Here is a 27,643-nt window from a genome sequence, read left to right on the forward strand (position 1 = left end):
TTGATGGGTTTGCCTCTCTGTCCCTATAGAATATCCCTGCTTCACAAGCTGCACGGTTTGCCAGTTTGATTCCAGCTGTGATTCAAAGTACTGATCATTACCTATCAGCACTAAATGCTTTGGGTATGGTTACTTGAAGGACCATCTGTCTCTGATAGTGTCAGCCTGGCTGATCTGATCCAGCAGGGTTGTCATGCTCAGGATTCCTTCAATTGAGGAAGGGATCTATTAGGGCCCCAGAAGTGCACCTTCTCAGTCACCACACCTGCCCTCTGGAATGAGGTTGACCCTCAGATTTGTTTGTTTGTTTTTATCAATTCTTGTTAATGAAGATATCAACAAGAGTAAAAGACAGTACAAGCTAAAATCTAAAGGAATTGAAAAATAGAAAGGAAAGACAAAACGTACAGAGAGAAAAAAGAAAAAAGAAAAAGAAAAAAGAATAATTAAAGAAGTGACTTCCAATCTTCTTTACAGCAAGTGCAGGCAAACCTTAAGTCTTTCCACCTCCTTTAAAGTTACATTACATAGTTCACTTGTTCCCAGATTCAAACCCATATCCTTCCACAAATCCAAAGATCATTAACATTTCTGTCCAATGTCAGCAAAAAGTCCATAAAGGGTTTCCAGAATTTTATACAAATATTTCTTATTTTAACTCTGATCAAACAAGTCAGCTTTATATTCTTTTCTTTTGCTCCATATTCTGACATTCGTGATCCTTAAATTAACAATGAGGTGCTGTTGTAGGAATTGATCTCCATCCAAATGTTCTTTCTCCCATATCAAACATTTTCACAAGACTTTCACTGCCCTCTTTTGTAAGCCCAGTAACAGAACCTTTCCCAGCTCATATTTCATCTCTTCAATTTATATTTGCATTTCCTCTCCAATTGCCAACTTTGTCTTATAGTCCACCATTTCTGTTTTATTTTCCTTTGTTTCTGCATAAACTATAGTTTGTTTTACTGTTATGCTGTCATCCTGCAGATTCTTCCAAATTCTTCTTCTTCTTCATGTCTTTCATTTCTTTCTTTAGATCTCTTTTGAATAAGAGAGGGGGATCGAATGTATATTATATTAGAAGGAAGGAAAAAGCAGCAATGTTTTGGAAGAATATTAAACTAAGAGTTGGTGATACTGATAGAATGAAATGGGATTGAATTGCAAAATAATTTGAAAAAGGAGGAAACATGTTGGAAATTCCAGGGTTTCAACCAAACCTGTCTCGCACGAGCACAAACGGAGAGGTAGCTCTGCTGCAGCCTAGCTTTGTTGCTCTGTGTGGGAGGGGCTTGGAGCCCACCTTTTTGTCTCCTGTTTCCTTCACCTGCCTTCTCTTTTCTCTTTGCCTCATGGCCTAGCATGAGGCATGAGGGAATCCTCCCTCCTCCTCCTGGCTTTCTTACCTCCATGTAGGTTGCCTACATTCAGAAGTATGTAGGTTTCGTCCAAACTTATTACTCACATGCACAGGACCATTTCTACCAGGAAACTGCATTGTATGAAGATCTGCAAATTAAACCGTGAGCTAACTTTTATTTCTGTTTAATTTATGTGTAGAGAGTGTTTGTTTTGAACTGAACTTAGTCAAGCCTTTGTGCAAGTTTGAATGCTTTTACTCTGCTAAAATAAACCACAAAAACTAGCTGAAGGGTATGTGGGATCTTCTGTTACTAACATTTCAGAACCCCAACAAAATGCTGGGAAGGAATCCATATTGCTCCCTCTAATGATATTTTAACTTTGTTTTTTAATTTTCCAGTTCATTCTACTTCTCTAAGATTTCCTTCTTGTCCTCCATACAAGGGGCCAAGTTCCCTGCTACTAATTCTAAGATCAACTCTGTGCTTTCAGTTGCTATGACAGAGATTTCTCAGGTCTTTCTCAATTCTAGTACACAAATTCAAACTTCTGTGACAGAATCAACTTGAAGAGCTGCTCTGAGGAAGGGAAGGTTCTTGCTTGGCTTCAGATTCACTTCCTCTCACTGTGTATCTAGCACAGTAATAAAGACCTGTGTCTTCTGGCTTCAAGTTGTTCATTTGCAAATAGAGTTGGCTTCTGGAATTGTCTCGGGAGATGATGAACTGTCCTTTCACTTTATCTGAATAATGAATAGAACTTGAATCGTTCTTTATATCTCCAAACCATTCCAGTCCTTTCCCTGGATACTGTCTCACCCAGTTCATCCATTTGCTGCTGAAGGTGAATCCAGAGGCTTGGCAGGAGAGACAGAGAGATTCTCCAGGCCTTTTCACATCCCCTCCAGACTCCACCAACTGGACTTCACATTGGATACCTAAAACGAAAGAAGTTTCAGTGAGCTCTCCTACAGAGAACAAGAAAAAATAGGAAAGAAATCTACAGGGAAGAAACAATTACCTCTGAGGACTGCTAGTAAGGTGACCAAGTTTATCCACAGGATCATTTTTGCTCCCTTTAATGAATGGAGGGAATTGACAGGAGAAGATGAAGGAAAGTGAACCAACTTTGTGTTGGTGGGTATGGCCTGAGAAGGGAAACCATCTGGCTCTTTTAGAGAGCAAATTGTTCCTTCATTTACATAGAGCTTTGGATAAAAGAGCCTTTAATGGCATTGATGGCATAGATTTTCTTGCACACAACTTCCATCTGTGATTTTCAAATCAAATTCTAGTCCTTAGTAAAGTGAGGGCAGTTTTTTTCTTTTCCTTACTTTCATGAGTTAATAGGAGAAAAGCAGGTTTACTTTAGAGTAAGTAAAACAAAGACTTGGAAAATGTCACCAGTTGTCAAAAATAATTCAATGTAACAGACAATAAACTAAGGGTTAGTGTCTTCTCTAAGGAAATCCATTGTGACTGGATATAAAAAGGCTGGCACATCTGGGTCAGGAAGTTTGCTACAAGGTTGTTTCCTTAAGACTTTGTTGTTGTTGTTGATTTATATTTATATTCTTCTGTGAGTTAATAGGAGAAAGGCAGGTTTGCATTAGAGTAATTAAAACAAAGACTTGCAAAATTTCACCCCTTATTTGAGACAATATTTCTAGCATGCTGATCTAGTCGGAAGGGATCAATAATAAGGTCACCCAGAGGGGTTTCTCAAAGACCTTCCAGGGTCATGCTGTAATTCACAGAGTGTTTGTCTTTTTCTTTGTCTTGTCTTGGACATGTAGGAGGCCAAAGGGATATTAGCTGTCCCCTCAAGGTAATAGAAGTGTGTTGCAAGGAGATGCTATTAGCTTGGATTACAGCATGTTGAGGACCACAGATAGAGTTCCTGGTTGCTGCCAGCATTAGTCTGTTTTGGAAATTATTGTCAGATGTGCATGCCCCCTGTAAAATATTTTATAACAGCTTTCTTTCAGGGTTTTTTTTGGAGTAAGTTTTACATATACATTCTATAATTCTTCCCAGTGTTGTGTGGTGTTTGTTTCTTTAAAGTTCTGCATCTAATTTATCAAGTTTGGTTTTTTTTAATTTCTTATGTGTCCATATCACACCAAGGAGTTTTTTTTATATATGTTCTCTAACAGGTGGTGTTGGTTTTGTATGAACGTGTAAAATTCTGTCATATTTCTGAGTGTTTTCTGAGTGATATACAGTTTGTAAGTACATCAACCATGATATGTTTTGGCCTTTGCTGAATCATTCTTGTTGTGTCTTTAATCATTTTTTGGAGTCTGCATGGAACATCTCTGAATGTATAATTATATTTTTTCTTATTGTGATTGTCTTTGACATGGAAAGTGTTTAAAGGAGAAGCTAATGGTGAAATGGGGTTCCATGCTTTTATTCAAACTTGCCTGATAATGTCCACTTTACCAGGTAGACCAGATAGGAAACATGACCTGAAAAGCTAATTCTACTTTACTGTAAACTACATTAACCAAACCTTGCAAGCTGGAAAGTACAATTTTCCCACAGTCTCCTTTACAGCCGGAAAATGCAGGAAGGGTCCCTCCTGAACCTCTTGGTCTGTCCACTATGTAGCTGCGGGCTATGCTGGCTCTTTTCTGACTCACTGATTTCCTTGCAGAAACCTTACACAGGTGATTGTCACATGACTCTCCCTTCATGGAAAGCTTTTCTTTCTTTGCTCTGAGTTCATAGGAGAAAGGGCAGGTTACATTAGGGTAGTTAAAACAAAGACTTGCAAACTTTCACCAGTTCTCAAAAGTGATTCAAGATAACAGAGAATGAAGACATGTAAGACTTTTCAGAAGATTTCAGAAGATTTTCAGAGGAAGTTCCAGTCCTATCTGTTTTTGAAATTATTGGCAGATGTGCCGGCCCTCTGTAAAATGTTTTATCACAGCTTTCTTTAAGGTCATTTTTTAGAGTAAATTTGAGATAGACTTTCTCTCCCTGTGTCTCTTGTAAGACAAAATATTTGGGTGTCCAAAAGACCCATACTGAAAATCAAGAAATCTCTGTATAACCAACCTTCTCTCAGAAGGCTGAGAAAGATGAATGTATCACTTTGCATTCTCCAAATTGGAATGAAGAGATAATTTCAGTGAAGGGACAATGGCTCTCTTGGCTCTGCCCAGCTGAAAGGAGAGAGCGTCAGGAATCAGCAAATTGAGGGTAAACTAATGTAGAAGGAAGGAAAAAGGGGCAACATAGAGACAAGAATTAAAAAAAGTGATACTGAGAGACCAAAAGGGGATTGAAATGCACAATAATATATGAAGGAAGGAATTTAGGTAATGAACCCCTATTTCTACCTCTAATGAAATCTTTATTAATTTATTAATTAATCCAACATCAGCTCTAGCCTCCCACTTGGCCTGATGTAGATTTATTGCTGCTTCTCAGTTCTAATCCAAAATTCAAACTTCTGTGACTGAATCAACTTGGAGAGCGGCTCATAGGAAGAGAAGGTTCTTGCTTGGATCCAGATTCACTTCCTCTCACTGTGTCTCTCACACAGTAATAGACTCCCGTGTCCTCTGGCTTCCAGTTGTTCATTTCCAAATAGAGTTGGCTTTTGGAATTGTCTCGGGAGATGGTGAAACGTCCTTTCACTTTATCCAAGTAGCGAATAGTACTTGAATCATATTTTATCTCTTCAACCCATTCCGCTCCTTTCCCTGGATACTGTCTCACCCAGTTCATCCAATTGCTGCTGAAAGTGAATCCAGAGCCCTGGCAGGAGAGACGGAGGAAATCACCAGGGCCTCTGACATCCCCTCCAGACTCCACCAGCTGGATTTCAGATTGGACACCTAGGAAGAAAGGTGTTTCAATTAGCTCTTCTGTATAGCAGAACAATAAAGAGAAAGAAAATCTATGTAGAGAAAACAATTACCTCCAAGAACTGCTAATAAAGAGACCACATTGGCAGCTCTGTAGCACATAAACCAACAAAATCACTCCAAAACACCCTAAGTAAACCAAAAGACCCAGTAGCCCAAGAAGAAAAAACAGGCGTCATCTACTACATATAGTGTAAGGACTGTAACAAACACTATGTAGGACAGACAGGCAGAAGACTAGCAGAGCGCATCCATGAGCACCAACTAGCAGTCAGAAGACATGATGAAAATTCCTTCATCTCACAACACATGGACAGACTCAACCATAGTTTTAACTGGGAAACTGTCAGCATTTTAGACCAAGCTAAATCCAAATATGCAAGAGAATTCTTGGAAGGCTGGTATTCAGACAAGGCAGCAATTAACAGACACATAGAGATTAACAGCATCTACATACTATTCAGAAGAGACAAAAGACCAGAAGATTGCCTCACCAGCAATCATCTCCAACAATCATCACCCAGATAAGCAAAGGTCACCACCAGGCACATAATCAAGCAGCAAACATATGCCAATCAAAGAACTACCAGAGGAGCAAAACAAAACCAGCACCAGGAAAGAATGCCACAGTATATAAATAGAGAGCAAACCCCAGCCCATTTTAACACTGAAGATGTTACCTAGCTGGGTAATGAAACATTTGCAAGAAAAGAACCAAACTCAGAGAACCCCAAGGACTCCACAGACCACATTTAGCCACAGGATCATTTTTGCTTCCTCTAATGAATGGAGGGGATTGACAGGAGGAGATTCAGGAAAGTGCACAAACTGTGTGTTGGTGGGTGTAGCCTGAAAAGGGAAACCATGGGGCTCCTTTAAAGAGGAAATTGTGCCTTGGTTTATATATCGCTTGGGATAAAAGAGCCGCCTCAGTGCACTGACTTACAGATTTCTTTGAACATCCATTTCATACCTGATATTCAAATGATGTTCCAGTCCTAAGAAAACTCAAGAATTTTATACAAATATTTCTTATTTTAACTCTGATCAAACAAATCAACTTTATATTCTTTTGTTTTCCTCCTTATTCTGACATTCTTCATTCTTTATTTAACAATAAGGTGTTGTTGAACAAATTGATCTCCAGCCAAACGTACTTTCTCCTGTCTCAAACATTTTTTTTCAAGACTTTTACTACCCTCTTTTGCAAGCCCTGGAATTGATCATTTCCCAGATCACATTTCATCTCTTGGATTTATATTTGTATTTCCTCTCCCTTTGCTGTCTCTCTCTTATAGTCCACAACTTCTGCTTTATTTTCCTGTATTTCTGCATAAGCTTTAGTTTGTTTTACTTCTTCATCCTGTCATCCTGCAGATCCTTCAACATTATTCTCCTTCACACCTTTCATTTCTTCCTTTTGATCTCTTTTGAATAATAGAGAGAATCGAATGTTTAATATTGTAGAAGGAAGGAAAAAGCAGCAAATTTGTGGAAGAATATTGAACTAATGAGAGTTGGTGATACTGAGAGAATGAAATAGGATTGAATTTCAAAATAATAAAAGAGGGAAGAAATGTGGGTAATGAATCCATATTGCTCCCTCTAATGATATTTTTACATTTTTTTTCCCCAGTTCATTCTACTGCCCTTAGTTTTCCTTGTTATCCCCACATGCAAGGGCTAACCAGGTTCCCCGCTGCTTATTCCAAGAACAGCTCTGTGCTTCTACTTGCTATGGGAGAGACTTCTCAGCTCCTTCTGAATTCCAGCTCAGAAATTCAACCTTCTGTGACAGAATCCACTTGGGGAGCTGTTCTGAGGAAGTGAAGGTTTCTGCTTGGCTTCAGATTCACTTCCTCTCACTGTGGATCTACCACAGTAATAGACTCCTGTGTCCTCTGGCTTCAGGTTGCTCATTTGCAAATAGAGTTGGCTTCTGGAATTGCCTCGGGAGATGGTGAACCGTCCTTTCACTTTATCTGAATAGCTAATACTAGTTGAATCATGATTTATCTCTCCAACCCATTCCAGTCCTTTCCCTGGATACTGTCTCACCCACGCCATCCAACTGCTGCTGAAGTCAAATCCAGAGGCTTGGCAGGAGAGACGGAGGGAGTCTCCAGGTCTTCTAATATCCCCTCCAGATGGCACCAGCTGGACATCTGACTGAACACCTAAACAGAAAGGAGTTTCAGTGTACTCTCCTCCATAGAAGAATTAAAATGGAAAGAGGCAGTATATTAAGGTAACAATTACCTCTGAGAGCAGCTAGTAAGGACATCAGGTTTAGCCACAGGATCATTTTTGCTCCCTCTAATGAATGGAGGGAATTGAAAAGACAGGATTTGGGAAAATGCACAAACTTTGTGTTGGTGGGTGTAGCCTGACAAGGAAAACCATGGGGCTCCTTTAAAGAGGAAATTGTGCCCTGATTTACATATCACTTGGGTTAAAAGAGCCCCTCAGGGAACTGATCTCATTGATTTCCTTGCACAAACCTGACATGGGTGGTTGTCACATGACTCTCCCATCAAGGAAGACTTACCTTTTTTTTACTCTGAGTTCATAGGAAAAAGGGCAGGTTTATATTAGAGTAATTAAAACTGAGACTTGCAAATTTTCACCACTTCTGGAAAGTGATTCAAGGTAACAGAGAATGAAGATGCACTAAGAATTGTTGAAAGAGACATGTTAGAGATAGAACATGAAAGGACAGCACATCTGAGTTCAGCAAAAAATGTCTGCCTTTTTTCCCCTTAACCATGATGCCCTTTTGAAGAACCCCAAAAGAACTGAATGCTGACCAAGACAAAAGGCCAAAGTTGTAGGTCAGAAAAACCACAGGGAAAGAAGAAATACGTTGAGCCTGTGTGTATTCTTTGTTCATTGTTCTTTACAAGTCAGCAGCTGTAGGGATTTTGTGTGCTGTTTTTCTCCATTGTTAGTTCTTCAGAGTTGATTCAGCCATACAATTTGACATCATAACAACGGCAATAGGAATACTAAACTCAGTATTAAGAACAAGCAACCAAGTACACTCTCTCTTTGGACTGAGAAATACTAAGCAATCTCTTTGTTTTCTCCAGAGAATTCAGTTTGCTCTACATTTAGCAAAGCAGTTCAGTTGTCAACTCAGACGGGGGTTCACAGTGAAGATTGTACCCTCCTGAGATATGAAATTTTCTTGAGACCTTTTCAGTGAACTCTTACAGAAAGAGCAGATAAAATAATGACACCTCCAAAATGAGTCAATATTGAATGACCCTTGTTTTATTTCCTACCACATCCCCACTGGGGGCATAAGCAATGGGATTTAGTGTGGCAACACTGCCCCCTGCTGTAAAACCTGAGGAAGGCAGGGCTCTGCCTAATTGTCCAAGGAGATTCTTTTGGAGGAGATATTTCCTCAATAAGTGTCTGGCTGTTTGGATATTCAGAAGGATGATTCCAAAGTTCAATTTCCTGCCTTCTGCCACGATCCTAAATGACTACATCCAACTTCAGTGTTGTTGTTGTTGTTTTCCTAAAGCTAGATCCTCTTGTGAATAGTGACGGTGAAACGGGAATCTTCAGGCCATTTTAATAATTTTTGTTTTCTTCCACCAAACTCTCTAACTGGACACCTAGAAAAAAAGATTCCCCAAGTTCTCACTGGATGGCTGATTTCTTCTTTCCAAGTACAAATACTAAAGAAATCCCTCTGTTATGGACTGGACAGGAAACAAAATGGAACAAAATTATTGCATTGGCCTTTGTTCTCTCATTCTACCCCCTGTGCTCTAGATGAGTTGGCTGGAAATGGACACAGAAATGCAAAGGTTAATTTTAGAATAAATTAGTTCTTGATGAAAAAAATTAGATCCTAAGGTTAGATATGCATTACAATCCAAAGAATATCTTTTCAGAACTTTTAAGGAAAAAAAATGGTGGATGGAATTCCAAATGAAGGGAGGGAAATTTTCCATCAGCATCTTGGCACCCCTCCATGGAGCTCACTGCCACGTGTCCCTGTACCACACACATAACTTGGAACCAATGAAGAAGTGATTAATTACTATGAATCACCAAAGGTGCATTCATTTCAGGTTAAACAAAAATGTGCACCGCAGCTTTCCACCAATTCAGAAAACTGTTTCTAGAATCAATTCTTCAGCCCAATATGGACAAAAATTATTTGAAGAGCCACTGGGGTATAACACAATATGGTTCAAAAATTGTAATAAGGCACTGTTTCTTGATCCATGGTTTCTTAAAGAAACTAGAATTGATTAGATACCGACATGACACTAGGAGAAGAAACAATGATTTGCAAACCACAGCTTCTGGGTCCACAATGCTCCCAAAGTGAAACTCAAGGAAACCACGTTACCATTTACTTGTCCTGCTGTGGGGCTGAGAAAGGAGAAGGAATAATGTGGTATCTTCAAGGCAATTCACTTAACCCTGAAATTGGATAGAAAGACTGGTGTGAACTTGGTCTCGTTTTGTAGAGGGAGCTGTGATTTCAGTAACTTTTCATCCAGCAATGATGGAAATGATCAGTCCCAGAACTGTCATCCCAACTGAATGCACCCTTTCTACTGGCTCCATATTCAGTGGTATTTTGCAGAAAAACAGAGGCCCCCGGTGTAAACCCAGTGAAGGTGAGGAGGAAGGCTTAATTCTCCAAGGAAATGCTTGTGTTCTTATGGGGAAGAGAGGTTGGAAGGGGTTCCTGAGCTCCAGAAGACCTGTGAGAGAGGTGGAGATGGACCCAAAGCTTGCAAGAATTATTTTGTTGTTGTTGTTCAGTCATTAAGTCATGTCTATCTCTTCGTGACCCCACGAACCATACAGCACCAGGCCTTCATGCCCTTCACTGCCTCCCAGAATTTGCTCGGTTTCATGCTCATTGCTTCAGTGATGCTATCTAACCATTTCATCCTCTGCAGTCCCCTTCTCCTTTTGCCTTCAATCTTTCCCAGCATCAGGGTCTTTTCCAAAGATTCCTCTCTTCGCATTAGGTGGCCAAAGTATCTGAGCTTGAGCTTCAGTATCAATCCTTCCAATGAGCAGTCAGGGTTGATTTCCTTTAAGATGAACTGGTTTGACCTCCTAGCAGTCCAGGGGACTCTTAAGAGTCTTCTCCAGCACCACCATTCAAAAGCATCAATCCTTCTGTTTCACTTTCCTGTATTTCTGCATAGGCTACATTTTGCTTTACTGTTATTCTGTCATCCTGCAGATTCTTCCAAATTATTCTGTTTCACATCTTTAATTTCTCCTTTAGATCTCTTTTGACTAATAGGAGGTATCAAATGCATATTAATGTAGAAGGAAGGAAAAGGCAGCCACTGTTGTGAATGTATCACTGGGAATTCTTCAAGTTGGAATAGAAATGTGTAAGTCAAGGGACAATAGAAAATTGGGTAATATCTGCATAAAAGAGTCACTCTCTCCATTCATATTATCAATTTCTTTGCAACAATTTTGAGATTATGTGCACGTCCTTATAAGAGTCAAGACAGACCTGTTGAAATCTTAATACATAGGACAAAGAGCACGTTTACCTTTGAGGAAATACAAATCTTGCTATGCAATATGGAAATTGTGGGGCTGGTTTTCCTTAGTCACATAGAGGTAGTCCTTGGGTTTTGATGTCAATTGGGACTGGAATTGCTGTTGCTAAGCGGCACAGCCATAGAGCATAACGAGACACGACTGTGCTGGTTAACAATGGCAATTCCGGCAGTCCTAGTTGCCATCAGTAAGCGAGGACCATGCGGGTCTTTCACTGAGGGCCTCACATGATCATGACTTCCAATGACCTGCTGGCTTCCCCATTGAGTTTGTTGTGGGAAGCTGGCAGGGAATGTCAGAAATCATGATTATTTGACAGTAGCGACTCTATGATAGCCGGAACTCCTAGGACCCATTGAAAGTCCCCCTCATTCACTGCTGCCAGAAGTTTGAATGTTGGCTGAATGAATGGTCATAACTGAGGACCCCCTGTTCCTTAAATTATAACGTGAGACCATAGAATTTATTTCATGTTTTTTGCTTTGAATTTGACTATTAAGCAAAGAGGATGTGGGATCCCAGTCTTTCCCATGCTCTGAGGTCAGTGGGGAGGACAGCAGGTCAAGGCATCCCCTGGTTGATATGTGGGGGCAGCAGGAAGTACCAGGCAGCCACCCCAAGGCAGGAGGACAGTCCAAAATATTCAGACTCAGATGGCTTCTTGGAGAAGATCTTTGCAATTGCCAATATTAGGCTCCCTTGGCTGAGCCCAGCTGAGGGGAGAGAGCTTCAGGAATCAGTAGATCGAACATACATCCAGGTAGAAGGAATAAAAAAGGGGCATACTGTAGAAAAGAATTAAATGTATGAATGTTGGTGATATTGATTGAACTGCATAATACTATATAAAGGAAAAATTGTAGGTAATGAATCCTTATTTCTATCTCTAATAAAATCTTTATTTCTTTATTCTTTAAACTCCACAGTTTATTCCACTCCCCTGATATTTCCTTCATCTTTCCTACCAAACTGCTAACCAGTTGGGCAGTGCTTAATCCAAGATCAACTCTTCCCTCCCACTTGTTGGATATATCTTTATTGACTGTTTCTCAGTTCAAAGACACAAATTCAACCTTCTGTGACTGAATATACTTGAAGGGCTTCTCAGAGGAAGAGAAAGTTCTTGCCTGGCTTCAGATTCACTTCCTCTCACTGTGTCTCTCGCACAGTAATAGACTCCCGTGTCTTCTGCTTTCAGGTTGTCCATCTGCAGATTCAGCTGGCTGCGGGAATCATCCCTGGAGATGGTGAACCGTCCCTTGACTTTATCCGAGTAGTAAATTGGAGTTGAGGATGTACCTATGCCTGCCACCCATTCCAGTCCTTTCCCTGGATACTGCCTCACCCAGCTCATGGCATAGCTGCTGAAGTCGAATCCAGAGCCTTGGCAGGAGAGACGGAGGGACCCTCCAGGCCTTCTCACATCCCCTCCAGACTCCACCAACTGGACCTCAGACTGGACACCTAGAAAGAAAAGTGTTTCAATGAGCTCTCCTGAGTAGCAGAACAATAAAGAGAGAGAAAATCTATGTAGAGGAAACAATTACCTCCAAGAACTGCGAGTAAGGAAACCAAGTTTAGCCACAGGATCATTATTGCTCCCACTGATAAATGGAGAGAAATTGTTAAGAAACGTTTTAGGAAGATGCACAAACTTTGCAGTGGTGGGTGTGGCCTGACCAGGGAAGCCATCTTCCTCCTTTAAAGAGGAAATTGTGCCTCGATTTACATATTGCATGGGATAAAAGGGCCCCGCATTTCACTGAGTTAAGATTTCTTTGCATACACCTTACAGGAGTGGTTTTCAAATCACATTCCAGGCCTAAGAAAGGTGGAGGCAGGCAGTTTTTTAACATCAGTTCATAGGAGAACGAGCAGGCTTACTTTAGACTAAGCAGAATAAAGACGTGCAAAATTTCACCCCTTTTCAGAATTGGTCCAAGGTAAAAAAGAATAAACATGCTTATAGAGTTTATTTCTTTTTCTATTGTTTTGTATTCCTTTTTCTGACATTTAAGAAATGACACCTCTTTTAAACTCAGAAAGGGCTTCACAGTGAGGATTATAGTCCCTTGAGAAGTTAAATTCTTTTGGCATCCTTTCAGGGAACTTTGAAGCAACCAATAACAGAAGGTATAATCAACCTGTGAAATGAGACCATATTTGGCTTTAATTCCCTGCCCACATCTCCCCCCTGGCCAATGGGACTAAGTGTGACAGCAGTGCCCCATGGTGGAAGCGATGAGGAAGAGAGGCAGTCATCTAATTCCCCAAGAGATTCTTGTGCTCCAGGAAGGGAAGTGAAACTGAGAAACATGGAAGGATCTCCAGGGGATTAAGAAAGTCTGGTGGGAGATCCAAAGCTGCTGTTCTCTTTCCTGACAGGAAATCACTTTGATTATTTAGTCTATGACAAGTTTAATTTCTGTGGGTATGGGAGTGTTATTTTTTTTCCTAAACTCAGGGCCGGTCACTTATAACCTGTCCACCTCATGACTTGAGTGTTGCACCATGCTGGATGTGGGGCTGCCCTTGAACACCACCCATTAGCTTCAAAATGCAGCAGCACATATGTTGATGGGCTTGCCTCTGTACAGAATATCTCTGGTTCAAGATGCTGATCAGTACCTCTAAGAACTAAACGCATTGAGCCTGGATAATTGAAGGACTTCCTGTCTCCAACAGTGTCTGCCTGGCTGGTCTGATCCAGCAGGGTTGTCATGCTCAGGGTTCCTTCATTTGAAGAAGGGCATCTATCAGGGTCCCAGAAGTGCAACTTCTCAGTCACCGCACCTGCCCTCTGGAATGAGGTTGACCCTCAGATTTTTTTGTTTGGTTTTTTTATCAATACTTTTGCTGAAGTCATCAACTATAGTAAAAGATAATACAAACTAAAATGTAAAAGAAAAGAAAAATAGAAAGAAAAGAAGGAAAAAGTACAGAGACTAAATGGAGGAAAAAAGAAAAAGAAAGGAAAAAAAGAATAATTGAAGAAGTGACTTCCAACCTTCTTTACGTCAAGTACAAGCAAACCTGATGTCTCTCCACCTCCTTTAAATTTACACTGTATATTTCACTTGTTCCCAGATTCAAAGACTTAGCCATCCACAAATCCAAAAATCATTAACTTTTCTGTCCAATGGCAGCAAAAAGTCCATAAAGGGTTTCCAGAATTTTATAATTTTTTAAAAAAATTTAACTCTGATCAAACAAGTCAACTTTATGATATTTTAATTTGCTCCATATTCTGACAATCTTGATCCTTAAATTAACAGTTAGGTGCTGTTGTTAGAATTCATCTCCATCTAACCATCCTTTTCCCCATCTCAAACAGTTTTCCAAGAATTTCACCTACATCTTTTGTAAGCCCAGTCATAGATCATTTCCCAGATCATATTTCCTCTCCTGGATTTATATTTGCATTTCCTCTCCCATTGGCTTGTCTGTCTTATGTTGGAATAAAATGCTTGCTTATCAGAAACTTGATTCAGGCTTCTGCAGTGTGGCCAGGCCAGTGGCCGACACACGAACCAGAAACCTAGGATGAGGGAAGGCACCAGATAATAAAAGCACCTAAAAGCACGATAAGGCGATCACTGCTTGAAAAATACCTGATGCCACGTAAGCAAGTAGGGAAACGTATAACCATGACAGGCTATACAGGAAACATAGAATAAACCAATAGTGTTGCTTAAAGCTGTTGCATGACTATAAAAGGCTATATGCCCCCACAACCTGCCCCCACAACCTGCTTCCTGACTTGTAATACCCAATAAAAGAGTAGTTCAGAACACGCTCTGGGCTCACTCACCTCGAGGAAAACCTGCGTGTTTGTCTTCACTCTCGCCTGTCGAGACCCCATGAGTGGCCCACCCTGATGCGGACTGCAAAGCCGCATTGTGGTGACCCCGACGTGATCGCGTGACTTCACGAGGTGCGTCTCGGACCGTCCTTACTTATTCGCTCGAGGGGAGCTGTGCACTCGTCCCGTCTGAAACACGGCTGGATATTCGTAAGTATGGGCGGAAAATTCTCTCAACAACAGACAGCGCATCTGAAGGAATTGAGGGAATTAACCGAATCTTCCTCTAAAATTTCTTCAAACGGAGGCAAAACCCTCCCCCGTTTGAAAAACAAAGAATTAATTGGCCTTTTGTCTTACATTTGGCAACAATGTCCATCATACCCTGAAAAAGGGTCACTGAAAATATCCACATGGACAAAATTGGGGGAATACTTCCACGCGGCCCCTAGGGCCCCGGTCCAAATTCTGACCTCATGGCGTGTGGTCATGGAATGCTTAATGATTCACCATAAATTCGAAAACCAAATGCCGGCAGAACCCATACCACCCCCGTATGATTCTGTTAAAAATTCTCCGGCCACTTTACTTCCCATGTCAGCAGGTTCTGGGTGCCTTGATCCAGCCAATGGTCCCACGGCTCCCATGGCTCCAAGCTCCCCCCTTACTATAAAACCTCAAAGGGGGGGTCACATAATCAGAGCTATGCAGACTACTCAGCAGTCAGGTCAACTCTCTGCTGAGGATCTTGAAGCGTGTGCAATGTTTCCGGTGACCTGGGTGGTGCCCGCCGGAGCTGCTGCGGGCGCTCCCGGCCAGCCGGTGCATACGCACATAGATTACAAACAAATCAAAGAGATTAAAAGTGCTGTTAGAGATTATGGCCTGCAGTCGCGTTATGTTCTGGGCTTGCTTACTTCGCTTTCTACTGCTGCTGTGGAAATGCTGCTTGCAGATTGGCAGTCGCTTTTTGGCATGATTTTAACCCCTGCTTAATATGTAATTTGGAATTCGGAGTACGGCAAACAGGCTGCCGTTGCCATAAATGCTGGACTCCCTCAAAATGTTACTGCTGACGATGTCCTGGGGACTGGCACCATCAGCACTATTGCACAACAGCAAAACTCCGATAGAGCTGCTTTTCCTATTATTAAAAATTGTGCCTTAGCAGCCTTACGAAAGGTTGATGACAATCAGGGCAAACCTTTGCAAACCTTTTCTAAAATAATTCAATCGCCTACAGAAGACTATTCTTCCTTTATTAGTCGCCTTCAAGTTGCATTAGAACGCCAAATTGACAACGTAGATGCTAGAGGTGAACTGTGTATGAAATTGGCTTATGAAAATGCTAATTCGGACTGTCAAAAGGTGCTCCAGCCCATAGCTAACAAACCTGGCATCACCCTGGCTGATTTTCTCCAAGCATGTCGTATTGTCGGAACCACCAGCCACAAAATGGCTGCGCTGGCCTCCGCCATTACCACAACCTTGCTTCCGCCTTCTTCTTCCTCCCTCGCGCCACAAGACGCACTTCCTGTGTCACGCCCTGCCGGAAATTGCTTCAATTGCGGGAAACCTGGTCATTTCAAATCTCAGTGCAGGGCACCAGGAGGGGGCGCACATCGCAGTTTCTCCCAACAGGCAGTCAAGCCTAAGACCGTTTGTCCAAAATGCAAAAGGATTTCATTGGGCCAACCAATGCAGGTCCTTTAATCAAAGTCAGCAGAATTCGGGAAACTGATTGTGGGGCATGCAGCCAGCCCCACCCCCAAGGCTGAATTACCCAATGAGGACCCGTCCCCTCACTCTGTAGAGATGACTGCGGACGAGACCGTGACCTATTCTTTACCCGCTCATGTTTATCATCTTTTTATATCGCCTCGCTTGCCTTTGACATTGCCCCCCGAAATGCCGGTGCTTGTTTTCCCTAACTTGGACCTTACCGCTCAAGGAGTCATAGCTGCCCCCTTTTTGCGCAGTGCTGACTCCTTTTCTGATTTTGCCTTGGCAATTATGGTTAATTCTCCGGTAACCATCAAACAGGGAGATGTGGTGGCGACAATGATCCCCCTTGAGACTTTTTCTGACTGTATGACTATAGAGCAAAACGTCAACTCCAAAAGGCCAGTAGCCAAGTTTAAACTCAATGGACGTTCTTTTTCCGGTCTTCTAGATACCGGTGCCGACGTCTCGGTCATCTGCTCAGCTGAATGGCCCGCCGATTGGCCTACTGACCCTGCCCCATCCGTCAGAGGGGTAGGAGGGATCCAGACGGCTCAGATCAGCTGCAATTGGATCTCAGTCACGTCAGCCACAAGCCCTGTTACCGCTTTCATTAAGCCTGTAGTTTTACCTTTACATACTAACTTGTGGGGACGAGATTTGATGTCCCAATTCCAAACCAAGCTTATTTTGCAATAATGGCTGTTTCAGCTGTTTTGCGGCTGGAATTGCAATCTCAAACTCCAGTCTGGATAGATCAATGGCCGCTCACAGTGGAAAAACTCACTGTATTAAAACAATTGGTCAATGAACAATTGGACAATGGGCACCTTGAGCCCTCTTTAAGCCCTTATAACACTCCAGTCTTTGTAATTAAAAAGAAATCCGGTAAATGGAGATTTCTTCATGACCTTAGGGCGGTGAATGCAATTATCAAACCAATGGGGGCGCTGCAATGTGGCCTCCCAAATCCAAATTTGATTCCTCAAAGTTACGATATGATGATCATTGATCTTAAAGATTGCTTTTTCTCTATACCCTTGCATCCTAAAGATAAACATATCTTTGCCTTTACTGTACCTGCGCTCAATAATTCTCAACCAACTTCTCGCTATCAATGGAAAGTTTTGCCACAGGGAATGCTGAACAGCCCCACCATGTGTCAATACTTTGTATCGCAGGTTTTACAACCCTATAGGGATAAATATTCGTCATTTTTAGTTTATCATTACATGGATGACATTCTGGTTGCTGCACCAGGACCCAAAGGTACTGTCTTAAAAACATTGCCTCACCTACAACACATATTGCAACAAGGAGGATTACATATTGCACCAGACAAAGTACAACTTTCATCACCTTTTCATTATTTGGGACACAAGGTGCTTGAATCACACGCTAACCCCTGTTTGCCGAACATTCAATTGCCACCTGCGCCTACCTTGCTACAATTACAGCAATATTTGGGATCCATCAACTGGATCCGCCCCTATATAGGTCTTTCCACCATTCAACTTTCTCCCTTATTCACGGCACTAACTAAAGGAAAGCAACCTGCAGATGTCATCCCTTTGCAAAAGGAACAATTGGACGCTGTAAAATTAATTAATCAGGCCCTACGTACCAAATGGGTGGATCGCATGAAAGACAACTTGCCTTTCTCTTTGCTCCTACTGAACACGCTGACACTGCCAACAGGTGCGGTGGTTCAGGTGACACCTTCATTGCTAATCCTTGAATGGATCCACCTGTCTCACACGCCTCGTGCAACGCTTACTACTAAACCCGCTCAATTTGCTTCCCTTATTACCAAAGGTCGGCTGCGGTCTAAGGCCCTAGCTGGTGTTGAACCCTCTGTCATTTATGTTCCTTGCTCTCTCTCCACATGGGAGTCACTGCTAGCGATCAGCGACCACCTTCAGTTTGCCCTCGCTGACTGGCCTGGCACTGTCTCTTGCCATCCACCACCAGACCCTCGGGTACAACTTCTCAGAACCACTCCCTTTATTTGGCAAACTCCTATGTCTCCTTTCCCCATTCATGATGCAGTCACTGTCTTCGCCGACGGCAGCAAAAAATCTGGCGCCTGCGCTTGGCAGATTGACGGCCAATGGCACACAAAACCACCCCTCCACAATCCTCCGCCCAACGGGCAGAGCTTTATGCTTCCATCCTTGCTTTTGAGGCCTTTCCTCATCAATCTTTTAACCTTATTCTCGACAGTTTTTATGTTTCCCAAATTATTTCCTCCATTTATCAAGCCTATTTATCCCCCTCTATCGAACCAACTCTTCTATCTTTGTTTCTGTCCTTACAACACCTCATTTCTAAAAGGACTCATTTTTTCCATGTTGCACACATTCGTAGCCACCAACCGTTCCCTGGTATCCTCCAGGAAGGAAATAGCGTGGCCGACGCTGCGGCCGCGGCTGCATCCTCCTCCCCACTCATTTTTGCCTTTTCCTCACCCACTCCGTGGGAAAGTCATTCCTATTTCCACCAGAATAAAAAGGCGCTCATTAAACAGTTCAAAATTTCTGCTACAGAGGCCACTGCAATTTTACAGCAATGCCCCACCTGTAGCAAACAAGCGCACTCTGTGCCCATGGGAGTTAACCCCAGGGGGACAGAGTGCAACCAAATTTGGCAAATGGATGTTACCCAATATGCTTCTTTTTCCCCATGGAAGTACTTACACGTTTCCATTGACACTTACTCGGGGTTCATCATGGCCACCCCTCAAAGGGGTGAAGCCTCTAAACACATTATTAATCATTGTATTCGAACCTTTGCAACGCTGGGACGCCCAAAAGAACTTAAAACAGACAATGGGCCTGGCTATACAGGCAGTGCTTTTGCCGCCTTTTGCCAGAAATGGGGAATCACACACAAATTCGGCATACCATACAACAGCAAAGGTCAAGCCATAATTGAAAGAGCAAATCAGACCTTAAAACATGCTCTTGACAGATATATAGAAACCAAGGGGAAAGGGCCCCTAGCCTCCCAGCGGTGCAAGACATTCTCAACCTTTGCCTCTATACTCTTAACTTTCTCAACTTGACCGGACTACCTGCCACTTCTGCTGCTTGTCGTCACTTTGCCTCACAACCTGCTGCTGACCACCAACGACCACTTGTCTACTATCGTTGCCTGCCAGACCCCGCCTGGAGAGGGCCTGCGCAACTCATCACCTGGGGTCGAGGTTACGCGGCCATTCAGCTTCCCGATAAGGTTCTGTGGGTCCCTGGTCGCTGCGTCCGTCCTTGTCATCTCCCGCTTTCGCCGGACGCCCAAGACGTCCCTCCTCCTCCCCACATAAGAGGCCTTACTGGTGTCACTCCGGAAGCTGACCCTCAACGTACGGCCGAGGAAGAGGACAGCAGGGACAACAGAAGGTAGACCAAGGGAAGGGCCTCAATCAAAATGTCACATCTGCCTCAATTGGGAAGAATACTGTGGTTCCCGGTTGCCCTTCAGCTACTGAGCGTTGCCCTCTGCGCACCTAACTATGCGCAGCACAATCCCCATCAACCCCAGAACCTAACGTGGGCGGTATTGGACGCACACGCAGACATCCTGAACTCCACTTCATCTATGGCGGTGCCGGGGTCCTGGTTTCCTGACCTGTACTTTGACTTTGGAGTGATGATGGACACCACCACTTCTCCCAACAGACCGGGTATGGTTAGCCACAGATGGATCAAGAGATGGCCCCTTTATGTCTGCCCCGGCCATGTCAGGGCAACAACATACCGGAAGAAGTGTGGTGGGGAAAACGATTATTTTTGTGCGGACTGGAGCTGCGTCTCCACGGGAGAAATAACATGGAACCCCCCTTTCAGAGGTGATCTTATTACACTCAGACGGACTGGTGAGAACGTACGATGTGAGCAAAACCAATTTGGAACATATGTTAATTGTAATCCGGTTAAAATCTCTTTCACCACTGAGGGAAAACGACACACGGGGTGGCAGTCAGGGGTCACTTGGGGAGGCCGAGTTCATGATAAAACCGGGGAGCCAGGGAATATTTTTACTATACGCCTAACACAAACCCCCATAGAACCCCCGGTACCGGTGGGCCCCAAGACAATACCAGCCAACCGCAGGGAGCCACCCCCACAACCCACCCCCACTCCCGGGAAAAGTTCGCCTACTTCCATCGGTTATTCTTTTTCCCCTTCACGGAGCCGCCCTGGGAACCCCCTTTGGGACATCGTCACAGCCACCTATCACATGGTCAATGACACCAATCCCAACCTTACTACAGCCTGCTGGTTTTGCTACGATGTTCGACCCCCATATTATGAGGCTGTAGGGCTTGTTTCTCCATACAACACTTCCTCGAATGACAAGGCATGCAGATGGAAACATGGCTCACAAACATTGCAGTCAATCTCAGGCAAGGGAACCTGCCTTGGACAGGTTCCCACACAGTATAAACAATACTGCAACACAACACATAGTGAGGTTGATACAACACTCTTTTACATACCACCCACAGATGGATGGTGGGCTTGCTCTACAGGCCTCACGGCCTGTGCCCATGGTCATGTAATAAGCACCAAAGGTTTTTGCATCCTTGTCCAGGTCATGCCACGCATATACTACCACACAGAAGAAGAAGTTTACAACACTTACTCAGGGTCAGAACTCATAAGACACAAGCGTGAACCCATTTCCACCCTCACAGTAGCTCTCTTGGTAGGACTTGGCCTAACAGGAGCAGGAACTGGGATAGCATCCTTTGCAAATCAGTATGTCCAATATCACCACCTTAGGGCAGCCATCGATGAAGACTTAGAGAGAATAGAAACTTCGATCTCTCACTTACAAAAATCCCTAACCTCCCTCTCAGAAGTGGTCTTGCAGAACAGAAGAGGCCTTGATTTACTTTTTCTAAAAGAGGGGGGGTTATGTGTGGCTTTAAGAGAAGAATGTTGCTTCTATGCAGATCACTCTGGCATAGTGCAGGACTCCATGACCAAACTCAGGGAGGGCCTGGATAAACGTAAAAAGGAGAGGGAGGGTCAGCAAGGATGGTCTCAATCCTGGTTCAACTTTTCCCCATGGTTGACCACCCTGATAGGTACCATAGCAGGACCACTGATATTGCTACTCCTTGCATGTACATTAGGCCCCTGCATTTTATCTCGCCTAACAAAATTTGTGGAAACTAAAATAGGTGCCTTGGAAAATATGGTACTGGAACGCCACCATTACCAACCAATACGGTCTGGAGAAAATATGGAAAAAGCATCCCTCCGCACATTAGACTCTGATGAAGAGTTGGAATCCACCAGTTTTACTTTTAAAACAAAAACGGAGGAGATGTTGGAATAAAATGCTTGCTTATCAGAAACTTGATTCAGGCTTCTGCAGTGTGGCCAGGCCAGTGGCCGACACACGAACCAGAAACCTAGGATGAGGGAAGGCACCAGATAATAAAAGCACCTAAAAGCACGATAAGGCGATCACTGCTTGAAAAATACCTGATGCCACGTAAGCAAGTAGGGAAACGTATAACCATGACAGGCTATACAGGAAACATAGAGTAAACCAATAGTGTTGCTTAAAGCTGTTGCATGACTATAAAAGGCTATATGCCCCCACAACCTGCCCCCACAACCTGCTTCCTGACTTGTAATACCCAATAAAAGAGTAGTTCAGAACACGCTCTGGGCTCACTCACCTCGAGGAAAACCTGCGTGTTTGTCTTCACTCTCGCCTGTCGAGACCCCATGAGTGGCCCACCCTGATGCGGACTGCAAAGCCGCAGTCTTATAGTCCATAACTTCTGTTTTATTTTCCAGTGTTTCTGCTTAAGCTATAGTTCATTTTTCTTCTTCATTCTACCACCCTGAAGATTCTTCCAAATTATTCACCTTTGCATCTTTCATTTCTTGTTTTTGATCTCTTTTGAATAATAGAGGGGATTCAAATGTATATTATTCTAGAAGGAAGGAAAAAGCAACTTTGTAGAAGAATATTAAACTAACAGAAGTTGGTGATATTGAGAGAATGAAGTGAGATTGAATTGCAAATTAATTAATAAAGGAAGAAATATAGGTAATGAATCCATATCTTTCCTCTAATTATATTTTTACTTGTTTTTTAACTTCCCAGTTCATTCTCCTCCCCTGATATTTCCTTTGTGTCCTCCATACAAGGGCCAACCAGGCTCCCCACTGCTTCTTCCGATATCAGCTCTGTGCTTCCAGTTGGTATGATGGAGATTTCTCAGATCCCTCTCAATTCTAGCTCAGAAATTGAACCTTCTGTGACAGAATGCACTTGCAGAACTGCTCAAAAGAAGAGAAGGTTCTTGCTTGGCTTCAGATTCACTTCCTCTCACTCTGTGTCTCGTACAGTAATAGACTCCCGTGTCTTCTGCTTTCAGGTTGTTCATTTGCAGATACAGCTGGCTGCGGGAGTCGTCCCTGGAGATGGTGAACCGTCCCTTGACTTTATCTGAGTAGTAAGTGCTTGATGAGCCTGTAGTTATGGTGGATACCCATTCCAGTCCTTTTCCAGGAGCCTGTCTCACCCAAGCCATCCAGTAGCTGCTGAAGGTGAATCCAGAGGTTTGGCAGGAGAGACGGAGGGAGTCTCCAGGCCTTCTGACATCTCCTCCAGACACCACCCATGGGATTTCAGATTGGACACCTAGCAGGAAAAGTGTTTTAATGAGCTCTTGTGCACATAAGAACAAAATAATAAAAAAAAAAAAACCGAAGGAAATTCTGTAATGAGAGAAGAATTACCTCTGAGGACTGCCAGTAAAGACACCAAGTTTAGCCACAGGATCATTTTTCCTCCTTCTAATGAATGGAGGGAAATTGATAAGAAAAGGAGTTGGGAAAGTGCACAGACTTTCTGTTGGTGGGTGTGGCCTGAGAAGGGAAACCATCTGGTTCCTTTAAAGGGGAAAATGTGCCTTGATTTACATATCTGTTAGGATAAAAGAGCCACTAATTTTAATGACTTATAGACTATTTTTGCATATACCTTACACACATGATTTTGAGATAGTGGGAAAATCATCAGAACAATCAAAGAGCGATTTACATTAGAGTAAGTAAAGGAAAATCAAATAAAACCTCTGCAGTTCAGGAAAGCATTTAAAGGCAAGAGAAAGAACACGTGCACTGAGAATAGTTTAAAAAGCCATGTTAGAGGCCAAACATGAAAAGGATGGCACGTCTGACTTCAGGACGTTTGCTCCACAACTCTTCCCTTAACCACGTTCTTTCGAAAAAAACCCAAAACAACTGACACAGACCAAGTCATACGGCATAATTTGAAAGTCAGAGTTGAATTACACCTACATGTCCAAGAGACAAAGGCAGAAGGAAAGAAATCACAGGAAAGCAGAAATGGATGACCCTGAGGGGTCTTTATGTTGTTAGATGGGTTTTAACAGGGAAGTTGCATGGATTTTATATAATGGTGGTTTTTTGGTTGCTGTTTGGTGTGGTTTTAGCTGCCCAGTGTTGATTCCACAAAATCAGCAGCCATACGGATTGAAATTATACTGGATGTACTAATAACAATACCATCAAATACACTTTCTCTGTGACTGAGAAATACAAATAAATCACTTTGTATTCTCCAAGGAATACAGTTTGCTCTGTATTTAGCCAAGCGGGTCTTTTGTCAACTCAGATGTGGCTTCACAGTGAGGATTTTAGGATCTTGGGATGTTAAATTTTCTTGAGATTTTTCAGTGATAGAAATAACAATCCCTCCAAATTGAGACAATGCTGAATGGCGCCACCCCCACCCCACATATAGCCAATGGGATTCAGTGTGACAACACTGCCCCCTGGTGTAAAAGGTGAGGCAGGGAGGCATCTCCTTAATTCTCCAAGGAGATCCTTGTATTCTACTAGAAGACAACTCATAGATTATCTAGTAGAATCCGTCCCTAAGAGATGGCCAGATTTATCCTTTCTGCACTCCTCCATCCAAAAAGGAGTGTTCCAGCTAGATTGAGATGAGGCTACCATGTTTTCCTTATCTTTGTGTTAACTCTAAACAGAATGGATTGGCAGGGCTGAAAGTCTATCAAAATGTATTCTTTTTTGGTTGGGGAAACATTGTTATGGCCTCTTCTGCATCTCCTGACTTTAATTTGAATTCGATCACTATGGTTGTCATTAGGGTGAGTTCTGGAGGAAAACATAATGTTATCTTCTCCTTCATTTACTTTATTTATCCAAAGTCTGTTCCTATTTCCATAAATAAAACTTTCTTTCATCCTCTCAGGCCAGAAGAAAAGGAATATTATTCACCAGGATGAAACCAACAAAAGTTGTGACAGACTTGCAACAGCTCAACAGACCAACTAAGGGAAGGAGAGCAGTGCAATGTCCTATTCTCAGTTGAGGACACAGATCCAACTTTCAATGTTCCACCACTCGTTAACATGGAAACAAAGGGCATTTTTCTATTGTTGCTCCCTGTTTTGAAACGGGTTCATCTTTCTTCCTCTCATATATATGTAATAAACATGGAACCCCTCTATGGCCCACAAGGGAATCAAAGCCTTAGAATTCCCCAGTCTCCAGGTCACAATTTCTATTCAAGTATGCTTCCTTACATTCTAGTTCTTCTTTTCTCTACGATCTAGAACATAATGATCAATTCTTACAATAACAGGAGATCTTCCTTCTCACTGTGGCAGAATCTCTCTTGCATCTATACCACTATGGTGTCTTTTTTTTTTAATTTGTTTTTCCCAAATTGTTCAGAATTTTCAAATGGTCAAAGAAGACCAAGGCTGTTTAACTAGGATGAGACCACACTGCTGCATTCTTCATCCATCTTAGCTTTGCTCAAATAAAATAGGATTGGCAGTTACTTTACTTTACATTACTTCCCTTCATTTTGTTCTAAATGATTCTCTACTTCAGTTTTCTGGAACCATGCACAGGAGAAAAAATAATCCTTATCATGTCACATCAACCTAATTGGAGGGGTGTGGTTTTCACTAGTATGAGACATAGCATAAAACATTATCCCTTTTCATGTAATTTCATTTAATAATGACAATGAAATAATTTATTTCTTAATATTCAAAAGACAATAGTTGGGTGCCCACAAGACACACAGTCAAAATCAAGAAATCACTGAATAACCAACATTCTCTCAGAGGACTGAGAAAGATGAATATATGACTGTGCACTCTCCAAGTTGGAATAGAAACATGTATATCACGGGACAATAGAAAATTGGATAATATTTGCATAAAAGAGTCATTGTCTCCATTCAGATTATCAATTTGTTTGCAACAATTTTGAGATTATGTGCAAGTCCTTATAAGAGTCAAGACACACCTGTTGAATTCTTAATACATAGCATAAAGAACAGGTTTACATTTGAGGAAATAGAAATCTTGCTATACAATATGGAAATTGTGCAGTTGCATACAATTGTAAGTCCCACTCATTCATTGCAGCCAGAGATTTGAATAGTGGCTGAATAAGTGGCCATAACCAAAGATCCCCTGTACCTGAAATTATAATGTGGGACCATAGAATTTCTTTCATGTTTCTGAATTTGACTGTTAAGCATAGAGGATATGGGACTCCAGTCTTTCCCATGCTCTGAGGTCAGTGGGGAGGACGCCAGGTCAAAGCATCACCTAGTTGATAGGTGGGGGCAGCAGGAACTATGAGGCAGCCACCCCAAAGCAGGAGGACAGTCCAGAATATTCAGACTCAGAGGGCTTCTGGGAGAAGATCCTTGCAATTGCCCATATTAGGCTCCCTTGGCTGTGCCCAGCTGAGGGGAGACAGCTTCAGGAATCAGCAGATTGAGTGTAAATTCAGGTAGAAGGAATGAAAAAGGAGCCACATGTACAAAAGAATTAAATGTGTGAATGTTGTCGATACTGAGAGAACGAAAAGGGATTGAAATGCACAGTGATAGATGAAGGAAGAAATTTAGGGAACGGACCCTTATTTTTACCTTTCATGAAAACTTTATTTCTTTATTTTTTTATGTCAGAGTCGTGCTTCGTGCCAGTCCTCGAGCAGTGCCAGAAGAAATACAACCTGGACTCTGTTTTAGTTATTTCCACGGACTATATTATGTACAACGATATACAAAAGCTAGTCTTACAATTGGAGGCAACACTTTCTACAGTATATACATACAGACACATCATACCTTACCTATGTACCTACAATACTCCACAGCTCTCAGTAACACCCAGAAACACCCAGCAGTGTACAGACTGCTTATATCCCCCCATTGTGCTGAGTCAGTACTCGTCAGGTGTAGGCGAATAGCTCTTTAGCCCCGGTTACATGGTTTGCCTCCTGTGATTCACACAGTAAAATTTCCTTGTGAGTATACCTTAACCTTACAAATCCCACCGTTTATTCTAATGCCCTGATATTTCCTTCATCTCTCCTACCAAACTGCTAACCAGATTGGACAGTGTTTAATCCAAGTTCAGCTCTGGCCTCCCACTTGCTAAGATGTATGTTTATCGACTGTTTCTCAGTTCAAAGACACAAATTCAACCTTCTGTGACTGAATCAACTTGAAGGGCTGCTCAGAGGAAGAGAAAGTTCTTGCTTGGCTTCAGATTCACTTCCTCTCACTGTGTCACTCGCACAGTAATAGACTCCAGTGTCTTCTGCTTTCAGGTTGTCCATCTGCAGATACATCTGGCTGAGGGAATCATCCCTGGAGATGGTGAACCGTCCCTTGACTTTATCCGAGTAGTAAATTGGAGATGAGCCTGTATCTATGTATGCCACCCATTCCAGTCCTTTCCCCGGATACTGCCTCACCCAGCTCATGTCATAGCTGCTGAAGGTGAATCCGGAGCCTTGGCAGGAGAGACGGAGGGACCCTCCAGGTCTTCTCACGTCCCCTCCAGACTCCACCAACTGGACCTCTGACTGGACACCTAGAAAGAAAAGTGTTTCAATGAGCTCTCCTGAGTAGCAGAACAATAAAGAGAGAGAAAATCTATGTAGAGGAAACAATTACCTCCAAGAACTGCGAGTAAGGAAACCAAGTTTAGCCACAGGATCATTATTGCTCCCACTGATAAACGGAGGGAAATTGTTAAGAAACGTTTTAGGAAGATGCACAAACTTTGCAGTGGTGGGTGTGGCCTGACCAGGGAAGCCATCTGCCTCTTTAAAGAGGAAATTGTGCCTCGATTTACATATTGCTTGGGATAAAAGGGCCCCGCATTTCACTGAGTTAAGATTTCTTTGCATACACCTTACAGGGGTGGTTTTCAAATCACATTCCAGGCCTAAGAAAAGTGAAGGCAGGCAGTTTTT

Source organism: Python bivittatus, unplaced genomic scaffold (assembly GCF_059951505.1).
Source record: "Python bivittatus isolate LINGU-HERP-01145 unplaced genomic scaffold, Pbiv_v1 ctg000420_np1212, whole genome shotgun sequence".
Taxonomy (NCBI): Eukaryota; Metazoa; Chordata; class Lepidosauria; order Squamata; family Pythonidae; genus Python; species Python bivittatus.